The following is a 13175-nucleotide window of genomic DNA, read 5'->3' as shown; positions in this document are numbered from 1 at the left end:
TCTTCGACTCCTCCCTCTCCTTCTCTGCGCATAACCAGCAGATAGCCAAGACCTGTCGCTTCTTCCTCTATAACATTAGCAAAATTCGCCCTTTCCTCTCTGAGCACACCACCCGAACTCTCATCCACTCTCTCATTATCTCTCGCCTTGACTACTGCAACCTACTCCTCACTGGCCTCCCACTTAGCCATCTATCCCCCCTTCAGTCCATTCAGAACTCTGCTGCACGTCTTATCTTCCGCCTGGACCGATATACTCATATCACCCCTCTCCTCAAGTCACTTCACTGGCTTCCGATCAGTTACCGCATACAGTTCAAGCTTCTCCTACTAACCTACAAATGCACTCGATCTGCAGCCCCTCCTTACCTCTCTACCCTCATCTCCCCTTACGTTCCTACCCGTAACCTCCGCTCTCAAGACAAATCCCTCCTTTCAGTACCCTTCTCCATCTCCGCCAACTCCAGGCTCCGCCCTTTCTGCCTCGCCTCACCCCATGCTTGGAATAAACTCCCTGAGCCCAAACGCCAGGCCCCCTCCCTGCCCATCTTCAAATCCTTACTCAAAGCCCACCTCTTCAATGTCGCCTTCGGTACTTAACCACTTTACCTCTATTCAGGAAATCTAGACTGCCCCAACTTGACATTTCGTCCTTTAGATTGTAAGCTCCTTTGAGCAGGGACTGTCCTTCTTTGTTAAACTGTACAGCGCTGCGTAACCCTAGTAGCGCTCTAGAAATGTTAAGTAGTAGTAGTAGTAACGGTGTCCTTATAACCAGCCCCTCAAAATGATACACTGATTACGATTTAGAAGTAATTCACTAATACGGCGGCTGCGTGGTGGGGCCAGCTTCAACTATTTGACGTCATGCCGTCTCCTGTCTTCATTAAACCTCCTTCTTATATACCAGCACCAGCCACTACCCTCGCCTAATTACGTCACACGTAGGGAAAAGCAGGGGCAGGGTTTAGTGACAGCATTAACAGCAGGAGGTGGAGCGGCAGTCTAACAACAAGTGCCACTTGTTGATATTCATAAGATTGGGTGGATATCATAATAAGGTTTAACATTCAGGAGCCAGCAGATAACGCTGTCAATTTAGGGTTTGGTTTATTGGACGAATAAGTAGAGCATAAATTCCAGTAACTCGGGAAAATGTGGGATACAAGTGAAATAAATAAATAAACAAACAAACAAACTTTACAAGGAGGCAGGATTAAATGGCCAGCCTGACCAAGGAGGTTTGATAACAGGAGATGGCATGATGTCACAAGTCTTTTCACCAAGGAGATTTTAATTCTCCCCATTGCAGCTGCCGCCATCTTGGTACACCCAAAACAATGAAATTAATAGCAACAAGCTCCCTACTCGCTTTAGACCACATAATGGACCAGATAGGCCCCTTCCCGTTATCAAATCTCCTTAAAATGGGTCACTGGAGTTTTCTATGACAGCGGCAACACTGGATATATAGATGGGGATCGGGTTACTGAGAGATTGACGTAGTGGGCGGGGTTATGCGCACGATTGACGGCGAGTGGGACAGGCTAAATGCGAGATTGACGGAAAAATTGCGGGATTATGTTGGAGATTAACGGAGGATGGGCGGTGTTATGCACGAGATTGACAGCAGGAAGGCGGGGCGCTGTGTTCACAGCCCTCAGTCAGATACCAGTTTGAGACACTAAAGAGTCGGCGGCGGCCGCGGCAGTTTTTCTGAGAGCTGAAGTCTTGAACCAGAGGTGAGAAACGGGCTGTGCCAGGATTCAATGAGCGCAGACCACAGCTACCAGGTTTTGCTCTGCTTCTGTACTCAGAGGTCGAGCGGCAGCCTCACTTTTGTGTCTAGATCTCCTTTGGCTCCGGGCGTTTGTTTTGTACCAGTTATTGCTGTTCCCGGTGAAGGGGATGTAGTGGTACAGACGGCTGCTCGTTTCGGTAAAGGAAGTCGGGCCCGGGTTCGTGGTGGGAAAGCAGAATTCAGTGTCGGACTTGAATAGGGGGAAGGGAGCCGCACCGGAGTTCGTTGTTGGGAGGGGGTGAGTAAAGTTATTTTGGCTTCTCCCTTTGTTTTGCTTGGGCCTCTGATGTTGACACTGCTGCGCCTTAGCTGTTTCCCTTATTGTTGTGGTAGGCTGTAGCGTTCTGCGTGCGCGAGCACTCGATTGGGGCTCTGGGGAGCGCGCTCCGAGGCGAAGGGCCAGCCGCTCGTTGGTTGTGCGCTTGGCACGTGACCCACACCAGCTGTAGTCTGGCTCCTCCCCCTCTTTCCTTTTGTGTTGTGTGTCTGTTTTTCTTGGCTGTGCATGTGAGCGAGCGGGCGTGCGCTGTTTAAGGTACCCGCTGCGGTGTCCCAGATCGGCTGAATATAGCAGCGTCGACACCTCTGACTCAGCCCCACGGCTGTAATCGCATACGTGTGGGTGGCGATTGCATAGATATGTTTTGATTCTCTCTCTGATGTTGATTTGCATTATTGCTGTGGATAGCAAGTTATATTGTTTTGAATGTTTGGAGACAACGGTTGGGTAGAAACAGGTGTTTTGGGGTAGGGAAAAAAAGTTGTTAAATCCTTAATTTCGCTTTGCGTAGCCCATGATGGCAAATGATCCAATTAGCCTATGTAGTGTCCATTTACTCCCATGTTGCAGAACCACAAAGCCGAATTGTCAGGAATCTGTACTGGAGGGCAACTTCTGTCGTTTTTCTGTTTTGTCGTGTACCACCTTGGGCGGATGAGCATGCAGAATCCGCCACTTAATTGACGTCCAGCACCCCTCTTTAGCAAAAATGGTAGTGTGGCTATATGCGTACATGTAAAATAAAGGTCTACTTTTGAACTAATCGAGAGGGCAGGTGATGGTAGAGTGGGTTGTACTGTTGATGCACTGAGGGGATGGGACTCAAGGCTCCCTCAAACTGGAAAGAAGGGTATTCCTGAGAGTCAAACACTGAAATTAAAACAGAAAAATTCCTAGCTGTGAGATGGCAGTAACAAAAGTGCAAGTTGAAATATTTGACCAAATTGTTCAGTTAAATAAGCTGCCTTCAAAGTTTCTATAATGCTGTATTAGCTTAGTACTAGCAGGAGGTAAAAAAAAAGAGGCATTGGAGGGATCAGAGAGAACCCAGCCACATAGAGCACCACATGCAATAAGAATAAACATCTTATCTGGTACCAAGCAATAACTGGTATCCCAGAGCAACTCGAAACAGGCCAAGTCATTCTCCAGGTTCCCATACACCAACACTGGTAAAGAATTAAATGACTAGATCTCATGGCATTATGACAAAGTGTGTATTGTATCAGCACTGAGAAACAGGGATTCAGTCAAATTGTCTGTCTGAACTACAAGCTTTGTGCTATCACTTATACTGTGATTTCCTTAAGCACAACCCTGAATAATACATACATGGCTTGTTAGTGCATACACATAATACTGAATACTGATTAGTTACATAACACTTGCTAATCTTGCTAACTGCCTCTCACTAATGAGTGATGTCCTCTAGCACTACCTATTTTGACAAAGTGCATAAAATCATACAGGCCAGACGTGTAGTTTGTAAAAAGTTGGTCAAGGGATAGCTTGAGGAGGTCAGTATCTGACCTCAAGCCTTCACAGATTTTTGAGGAAAACAAATTCTGCCCAAAGCCAGTTTGTACCTGTATGATAGGGCTATACTGTGTGCCAGTTCTTTACATAAGACACATTCCTGTTATTTAAATAACTTCTGTGTGACTATCTGAGTTTACTTCTGTACAGATCCCCTCCAGGTATGCCTGCAGTGGCCTTCAGTGTGAATCACTGAATAGTTGCTACTACTCTCCCCCACATTATGCGTATTAAAAAAGGAGGACAGAAGACCAAACGACAGCCAAGCGTGGTTAAAAAGTGAGGTGAAGGAAGCTATTTGAGCTAAAAGAAAATCCTTCAGAAAATGGACGAAGGAACTGACTGAAAATAATAAGAAACAGCATAAGGAAGGCTAAGAGGGACTTCGAAAAAAAGATTGCGTCAGAGGCAAAAACAGTAAAAAAAAAAAAAAATGTTTAGGTATATTAAGCAGGAAGCCGGCAAAAGAATCGGTTGGACCACTAGATGACCGAGGAGTAAAAGGGGCGATCAGGAAAGGCAAAAGCCGTAGCAGAGAGATAAAATGAATTCTTTGTTTCGGTCTTCACCGAGGAAGATTTGGGTGGGATACCAGTGCCGGAAATGGTATTCGAAGCTGACGAGTCGGAGAAACTTAATGAATTCTCTGTAAACCTGAAGGATGTAATGGGGCAGCTCTACAAACTGAAGAGTAGCAAATCTCCTGGACCGGATGGTATTCATCCCAGAGTACTGATAGAACTGAAAAATGAGCTTGGGGAGCTACTGTTAGTAATATGTAATTTATCCTTAAAATCGAGCGTGGTACCGGAAGATTGGAGGGTGGGCAATGTAACGCTGATTTTTAAAAAAGGTTCCAGAGGAGATCTGGGAAATTATAGACCGGTGAGTCTGACGTCTGTGCGGGGCAAAATGGTAGAGACTGAGGCATATTTTCAAAGCACTTTGGGAGGCTAAGTTCCATAGGTTTCTATGGAACTTTGGGAGGCTAAGTGCTTTGAAAATGAGCCCGACTATTATTAAGAACAAAATTGCAGACCATATTCAAAAGCATAAAGTAATGAAACAAAGTCAATATGAATTTATTTATTTCATTTGTACCCCGCGCTTTCTCACGGCAGGCTCAATTCAGCTTACATAGTAAAAAAAAAACATTACAAAGGACATGTAAGAAGAATATTGTAAACTGTGATAAAACATAGTGGCAACAGTGCCCAATAATATATGAATTGGAACATGGGGAGATAAACAAGGATAGGATAGTCAAAAGGGGAAGGAAATTGGGAGGGGAGAAGGATAGGATAGGTAAGAGGGGAAGGAAATTGGGAGGGATATGGTATAAAGGATGGAAAAGATTAGAGGTTATATTACACAGTGGCAACAGTGCCCAAGAATATATGAATTGGAATATGGGGAGGTAGACGAAGATAGGTAAAAGGGGAAGGAGATTTAGTGAAGGGAAATCTTGCCTCACCAATGTACTACATTTCTTTGAAGGGGTGAACAAACATGTGGATAAAGGTCCATAGACCATTATTAAATGGACTTAGGTAAAATCCACTATTTCTGGGATAAGCAGTATAAAATGTTTTGTACTTTTTTTGGGATCTTGCCAGGTATTTGTGACCTGGAATGGCCACTGTTGGAAACAAGATGCTGGACTTGATGGACCTTTGGGCTTTCCCAGTATGGCAATACTTATTTACTTATGTCCCCAGTCTTTCGGGCTCATTAGTATAAATTAGAATCATACCTTGACTGGTCCAAAAGCTAATTCAAAGTATCTTATTTTCTTGTTTATAACCCATGGGTTATACACTATTTAACTTTTAGAACAAGATAGGTGCGGGGTATACAAAACTACAGGTAATACAAGTACTTGCATTACCAGACAATAAAATGTGAGCTGCAAATTCAATAATAAACCGTATATCTTTTTGTTTAACCTATAGCAAAAAAACGGCATTTACAAATCAATTTCACCAACAATTTTTCAAGTCAAAAAGTAAATTCACTGTTTAATTTCTTGGGCATCATATTCCTCTTCACGGTGTTGACAAAATGTTCTGCAGTGAATGCAGTGAACCCATTTTGTATTCATCATTGGAATCTGAATATGGTATGTTGTTTTCAAGTAAGCCTGCCTTTTGAAAGCCGTTGGCTTCAGAGCATTCCAAGCAGTTTGTACCTAACAGCACACATTGTCTGCCGGAAGCAGTGAATGAATGAGTTCTTGCATCCACTTATTCCACTTTTTTTTTTCTTTCTCTTAACAGGCATTTTAAATGTGTGATGTCCAGTTGTTGTAGTTTGTAAGTAAATCCGCTGGGGATGACAGCAAGCACTTTGGCCTTTTGTTTGATGCTGATAGATGAAATCACCCTTCAACTTTCTGTTTGCAATAGTATCCATTGTTTCAAATCTTCTGCAAGGAACATGCTTCTTGGGTTGTTTATTCAGTGTTTCTTGTTGGCAGCACCATTCACGGACAGACTTCTCCTCCACGGAGAATAAGTGTCCAGCTTCTCTGTTTCCATGTTCTTTTGCATACTCTATCACTGATAACTTAGATGTATATGACTTCCTTTTTGGCCTAGTTAAAGTAGGCCTTATGTAAAATTGAATTGATGCCTTATAAAGCCAATCCCATGTCATTTGACGTCACACAGCCTTGCTTTCTGCAAGGCGTGCAGATCTACATCCTGCGTATATAACCCACGGGCTATATAAGGGTGTGGGGGTATACACAAACTTACAAACAGGTCAGTTTAATGCGGGTTATACTTGGGTGTAGGTTATATGTGTGAAAATACGGTAATATGTTTTAAGGCGAGTCTTAAATTTTGTAAAGGAAAATTCCAATCTGATACAGTTTGTCAGATCATTAGGCACTAGGAAAAAGAACGCTAATGACCTGGTACTTTCATAGCGGGACTGCTTTGATGATGGTAGAACAAAACAATGCCTATCCAGGGAGCGTAGAACATGTGCTGGGGTATGTGGGTTGACCATATTTGATAAGTAAGAGGGAGTTCTGAGATGGGAGGCCTTGAGTACCAGGCACAGAATTTTAAATTGTATGTGAGATTTGATAGGCAACCTATGTAAATAAAACAGAGGAGTGATGTGATCGTTTTTTTTACACGGCATAAGAAACAGATGGCAGCATTCTGTAAAGTTTGCAACCGTCTTGACTTGTTGGTTGGTTATTCCTGCGTAAACTGAGTTGCAGTAGTCCAAACAGGATATTATGATTGCTTGAGTGTCTACGTAGCAGAGAGACTTAGGAGACTGCGCAATGAGCAAAGCCGACAAAGTGACAGCCTAATTGTATTGCACGGGAAATTTGCAGTTCGAAAGTAAGGTATGAATCGAACAGTATCCCTAGATAGCGAAATGATTGAACAGGTAGAGGAGCAAGATGTCAGCATAGTAAAAAGCCCTAATATTGTGATCTTGGACAAGAGTTGCCAATGGACTAAGAAAGATAGTAAAAAGTAATGGTGATAAAACTGAACAGTCTTTGTCTCCACCACCTCCACTGAAAGGCAGCTCCATAAATTCACCACCCTTTCCATGTCGAATTATTTCCTCACGTTACTCGTAGAAACATAGATGCATATCAAGCCAACTAACTTTGTATTTGGGTCTGATACCCACTACTGTATTGGGAGCTGATTACTACGGCATAGTGACTTCTGGGCAGGTTCAGGATATCCACAACAAGGATGCATGAAATGTATTTGCATATACTCTGGCCACTCAATGTGAATGTGTCTTGTGCATATTTGTTGTGGATATCCTGAAACCTGATTGTTGGAATTACCAGGACAGGTTGAATAATTGCATGACAAGTTCAGGCCAGCTCCTGGGGTACTGTGTAGTCTGGTTTGTGTAGGCTTGTTGTCATCTTAGTGGGTGGGGTTTTTGGGGAGAGAGAGTTTTATTGGGTGTTTATTTTTCCAGTTTAAAATATGATGTACATAAATATATACACATAGTGGTTTATAACACATAAGCAGTATATTAAGATATTTTAAATTAAACAATGATCAGCCTCTTCTTTCCTTCTGCCTGGTTTTTTGGTACTGTCCTTTATCCGGTCTGCCTTGATCTAGGCATTGCTAACAAGTGCCTTATGACTTTTCAGCCCCTTCTGTTTTAATAAATTCCAACAGTTTTGACAATGTCCTTAAGCAGTGCTCAGATGTGTAGTAATAACTAACAGAATACATAGGGAAGAAAATTTCGGCAGCACTTACATGACCAATCCATTTCTGCAACTGGTTTGTTAGGACACAGCACCATAAGAAGATGTGATGTAATAGTGGCAGGTAAGCCTCAGAGCTTGCTTCTGCCACACAATAGCTTTCTTGAAAGTCCAGTTAAAGCCATTGTTGGTAGTATTGTCTGCACGGGCTGTCTAGTTGCAGTATTTGGGACAATAGCATTTACAGTGTAGCCAAAGGTTGAGTGCATATATAGAATAATGTAATATTTGAACTTGTTGGCCAGCATAAGCTAGGTTCAGTAAGGAAAGGTGTGTTGTGGAAGTGGTCCAAGAGCAGCTCACTTTTGAAGTTGTAGGTGGTGGATTTCACAGCAGTGAACAGCTTAGGACTCCCTGTTCATTATTCTAAAAGTTAAAAAGGCCCAATTGTTTCTCACTTTATAATTTAAAAGTAGTTTTTGCTTCTCTGTAACCTCTCTCTGTTTCATGTTGCAGTAATAGGTGGCTGCAAATGGCAGTTCGTATTATGAGAAGCAGAACAGTGTTTTTACCAGGACATACTTTTTTATGGTCTAAGCTCTTGAAATGGCAAGGGCTGATCAGGATCAAGTATGCATAACTTATACCACATTCATATCGTATGCTATGAATGTGGGTCCTATAATATCTCAGTGGGGGAGGGGAAGACATAGTAAAGTGGAACAGTGAATAAAATGTTGTAATAATACTATTGGATTATTGTTTCAATAACAATTTGTGCCTTAGCATCAGCAGCAGATGAAGCCAGAGACTTGTGGATTCTATCTACCAGCAGGTGGAGATAGTGCTGAACTGCACTGTCTTATAGGATGGAATGTGCCTTAGTCAGTCAGTATTTTCTATCTCCAGCAGGTGTATAGATGGTCTCTCAGTTGGCAGCTCCTGTTCTGGGTCTCTCAGTTCAGAAGTGCTTTGGGGTATATGGCTGAGCAGTGCCACCTTTAGGAGGTGTACCTGGTCACCCCAGGTCCCTCCCCCACCCTTCTCCAGCCCTTACTCCATTCTTCTTCCTCACTGAAAAAAAAATTGGGCATAATTCTTTAAAGCCCACAGCCTTGGCTGCAGGAGAGATACAGGTTTGGGCCAGTATAAAGGGCTTAGTGATGGAGAGGATGTGAGTGTGCTTCCAGCAGCACTTTTTTTGACAGGCAGTACTCCTGACGGGTGGCTCTTCTGAGGTGAATGTATCTTTACATTTCTTTCACCTTTGGGTCAGTTGCGGTTTTACTTTTGTTTTCTTTGAAATGGCTGCCGAAGTTATTAAAAGCTGCTTCCAGTGTGGGAAGCGGAGAGCAGCATTGGGGCAGTGTTCAGGTGGCTGTGCAGGCTCTCCTCTGGTAGAGGGGGCAGTGTTTGGGAAGGCCTCGATAGTTTCCCATGCAGAAGAGATGTGGGCTCATTCTCCTCATGGGGCCAAAAGTGTTCCGGCAGCCTTTTTAACAGCAGCATGATTCGGAAGCAGCACTGCTAGTGGCTCCTTTACCTGGCACTGCTTTGGAGGCCCTTACAAACATCAACCGCTCTGGGGGTTTCTCCGTGGGTGGGGTCTTTGGACCTCTCCCCCAAGTTCATTCTACTGCCCATTAATGCCTTAATGTTGCATAAGTCTGGTAGGGGAACTGACAGTTCCTTTTTTTTGCTCCGCTGTTAGAGATTTCTGGCTTGTTCCCTGCCTCAGTCTCCACTGGTGGACCCTGCCCCGAAGAGGAGATGTTTGCACTCCAGCTCAGAAGTAGGGTCTATTGCTCCCCTGTCTCCTTCTCATTCTGAGCATGTCATTTCAGGGCAGTCCCTTTCTGCACAAATGCAAGAGGGATTGGAGAAGGGGAGCTATTTACAGAGGACGCTGATGATCCTACCATATGTGGGTGTTTTCATAAAGAAGAGTTGCTTTTCTTTATACCCAAGGCTCTCCAGGTTCTTAATATTTCTTCTTCTGATCCTGCTACACCTGCATCTGCTCATCTTAAAATGACAAGCACTAGAATACCGGCTATTTGGAAATTATTTCTGCTCAGTGGGTCACATCTTTGAGTGGTGGCGGCTATGTCACGTCTTTACCCCATTCCCACACCTGAACTGGAAAAGCTACATTTGCCTAAAGTGGATTCATTGGTGGCAACAGTCACCAAAAGGCCACCCTGTCTTTGGTGAGTTAAGATTTTACTTATAGTTCCAGAGCTGGTTAAATGCTGTTCTAGTGTGGGAGCCAGTGAACAGCATCAGGGCAGTGCACCATGTGAGTTAGGTTCTCTGAAAGGGGCCTATTTAGTGTTCTCATATTCTTAGATACCTTTCATTTAGAGAGCTTTGAGTCCCCCTCGGTTTTTTCACAGAGGGAAGTTACTTAAAAAAACAAAAATGGAACTTTGGTGCTGCCATGGTGGCATTTTCTCCAGGTGCAGTGTTTACAGCAAATAGTTTTATTCTGGAAGGTGGCTGGCTTTCAGTCTGAAGTTTACAGGTTCAATACTGGTTTCAGCATCATATTAGAAGCTGTGGCACTCAGCTGTGTTTCAAATGGGCATCTTTTATTTTATTCTCCCATATTGCTTGCTTTGTCAAGCAGTTTATTTCATGATTGGAACAGCTAACACTATACTACACTGCTAAAGGTGTTGGCTGTGTTGGTTTTCCACAGCAGCTCTGCTCTCTTGTATTGCACACTGATACTGGTCCAAACTGTTGCATACTAGCTCCAGCCACCACTGTATCAGCAGTGTCTCTAGCTGTTTGTCAGTGTCTCTAAATGCTTGTTTTGGACCTTTTCATTGTATTGGATAGCTAACGAATATTACTGAGCTATTTCAGTGTAGAGGAATAGCTTAATGGTTAAAGCAACCAGCTGAGAGTAAGCACAGAGATCTAGAGGTTGCTGGTTGAAGTCCCACTGCAGCTTGCCATCAGTAGTGCACAGTGGTACAAACAGCCATATTCAGCTATATCATCTAGCTCTGGCTTTCAACCATGCTAGTTAGTTCCAATGTGCAGCCATGCCAGCCAAGTCTTGACCCTCACAGCAAGAAGATACTCTGGCTTAGGCATTGAACGGTTGATATGGCTTCTAAGTCACATTTAGCAAGCTACCGGTTAGAGGTAAACTAGGGGACTCCGTCTCAGAGATTGCTGGAGGTCAAGTCTGAAAGTTCTTTTAAATCCTCTGTTTCTTGTCTTAGGTTTCATGAGACCAAGTGCTACAGGCCAGGTAAATCTAACTTTCAGGGTTCCCACTTCAACAAAGACAAGTCACCTTTCATTCTGACAGAACTCTGCTTCAGACTCCAGGTCTACTAATGCCTTCTGCATCTCCCAATGATGGGGTCTCAGTTCACTCCTCGGGTTTTATAATAGTAGAACTCCTCTCCTGGTTCCATGAGGAGTGGACCAAAATTACCTCAGACCAATGTGTCTTGGAAATACTAAAGCAAGGTTACAAACTGGAGTTCTCCCATTCCACACTGCAGATTCTTTCTTGAAATCTCCATGTAGGCTCCAGCCCAAATATCAAGCAGGTCAAGCCACCTTGCAAATGTTTCTTCATTTAGGCACAGTCGAGACCGTCCCCAGGGAACAGTAAGTTATTCTCTTTACTTTGTAGTTCCAAAAGAAGGGAGCTAACTTCTACCGGAGTTTGGATTTCAAAAGAGTCAGAGTTTTAAAGGTTCAGCATTTTACAATGGGAACATTGCAGTCTGTAATAGTTTCAGTCCAGCAGGGAGATTTTCTAACCTTCCTGGATATCAAGGAAGCATGCTTTCATATTCCCATTTCACCGTCCCACAGAAGATTTGTGGTTTGCAATCCTTGGAGAACATTTTCAATTTATGGCCATGCCATTCAACTTTTCCACATCACCAATGACATTTTTTTCAAGGTCATGGTAGTAGTGACAGCCTTCCTTTGCAAAGATGGATTTCAAGTTCGTCCATACCTCGCAATTGGCTGATTTACGACTTCCTGTCAAAAAGAGTCTGCAGGTTTCATCCAAGATGGCTACTCTTCTTTAGTACTTAGGATTGGTATTCAAGAGTCAGTTGTTTCCAACACAAATCTTGGCGTATCTGGGAGTGTTATTCGACATTAGGCTTAGGGAAGACATTTCTTCCTGTTGCTCATCAGCAAAAGATTCACAACCAGGTCAGGTTCTACATTCCCTACCGTGGTCTGGGGTCTGAGAATATGTTCCAAGTTCTGGGCGCAATGGCCTCTCTTTTGGATGTTCTTCCATGGGCCATATTCCACATCAGACCACTTTAGGGGTTCCTTCTCAGCTGTTGGTCTCCATCTCTCTTGGACCCTCCAAACCAAACTCAGCCACAACTGGTGGATTCAGCGCAGCTGCCTTTTGACAGTTCAGAAGTTTTTCTCTGCAGATGGCTAACTGCAGCTCATATGCTGCTTGGACGTTCCTTAACTAGGTGCAACAGATTTCAGATTCTTTCCATTAGTCCTTTGGTACTCTGATTTCATCCCATGGTTTTCAGTATCATCTTTACGCTGATGACTCCCAGATCTACCTCTCCACACCAGAAATCTCAGCCGAAATCCAGGCCAAAGTATCAGCCTACCTGTCTGACATTGTGGATGTCTCAGCGCCATCTGAAACTAAACATGACCAAGACTGAACTTCTCATCTTTCCCCCTAAACCAACCTCTCCTCCTCCCCCATTTTCTGTTTCTGTGGATAACACTCTCATCCTTCCTGACTCATCAGCTCATAACCTTGGAGTCATCTTCGACTCCTCCCTCTCCTTCTCTGCACATATTCAGCAAACTGCTTAAACATGTCATTTCTTTCTCTATAATATCAGCAAAAGTTGCCCTTTCCTTTCTGAGCACACTACCAGAACCCTCATCCACACTCTTATCACCTCTCGCTTAGACTATTGCAACTTGCTTCTCATAGGTCTCCCACTTGACCATCTCTCTCCTCTTCAATCTGTTCAAAATTCTGCTGCACGACTAATATTCTGCCAGTCTCGTTATGCTCATATTAGCCCTCTCCTCAAGTCACTTCACTGGCTTCCTATCCGTTTCCGCATACAGTTCAAACTCCTCTTATTGACCTATAAGTGCATTCACTCTGCAGCTCCTCAGTACCTCTCCACTCTCATCTCTCCCTACATTCCTCCCCGGGAACTCCATTCATTGGGTAAATCTCTTATCTGTACCCTTCTCCTCCACTGCTAACTCCAGACTCTGTTCCTTTTATCTTGCTGCACCATATGCCTGGAATAGACTTCCTGAGCCGGTACGTCAAGCTCCATCTCTGGCCGTCTTCAAATTTAA

At 43.6% G+C, this 13175-nt stretch overlaps 1 protein-coding gene across 2 annotated transcripts in view; it reads left to right on the top strand.

Moving 5' to 3' along the window:
* The first annotated feature begins 1602 nt into the window (after positions 1-1602).
* YPEL5 (yippee like 5) overlaps positions 1603-13175 on the top strand; it is a 32292-nt gene continuing 20719 nt past the window's right edge. The window contains exon 1 of one of the 2 annotated variants that reach the window (XM_030194653.1): positions 1603-1741. The gene's annotated coding sequence lies outside the window, so the exon portion shown is untranslated. Of the gene's footprint in view, positions 1742-2397; positions 2419-13175 lie in introns of those variants that run through there. The other variant, XM_030194654.1, reaches the window with a different exon arrangement.

Source organism: Microcaecilia unicolor, chromosome 3 (assembly GCF_901765095.1).
Source record: "Microcaecilia unicolor chromosome 3, aMicUni1.1, whole genome shotgun sequence".
In the NCBI taxonomy this organism is placed as follows: Eukaryota; Metazoa; Chordata; class Amphibia; order Gymnophiona; family Siphonopidae; genus Microcaecilia; species Microcaecilia unicolor.
Note: the sequence above shows the minus strand (reverse complement) of the source record. Positions and strands in the feature narration are given on the sequence as shown.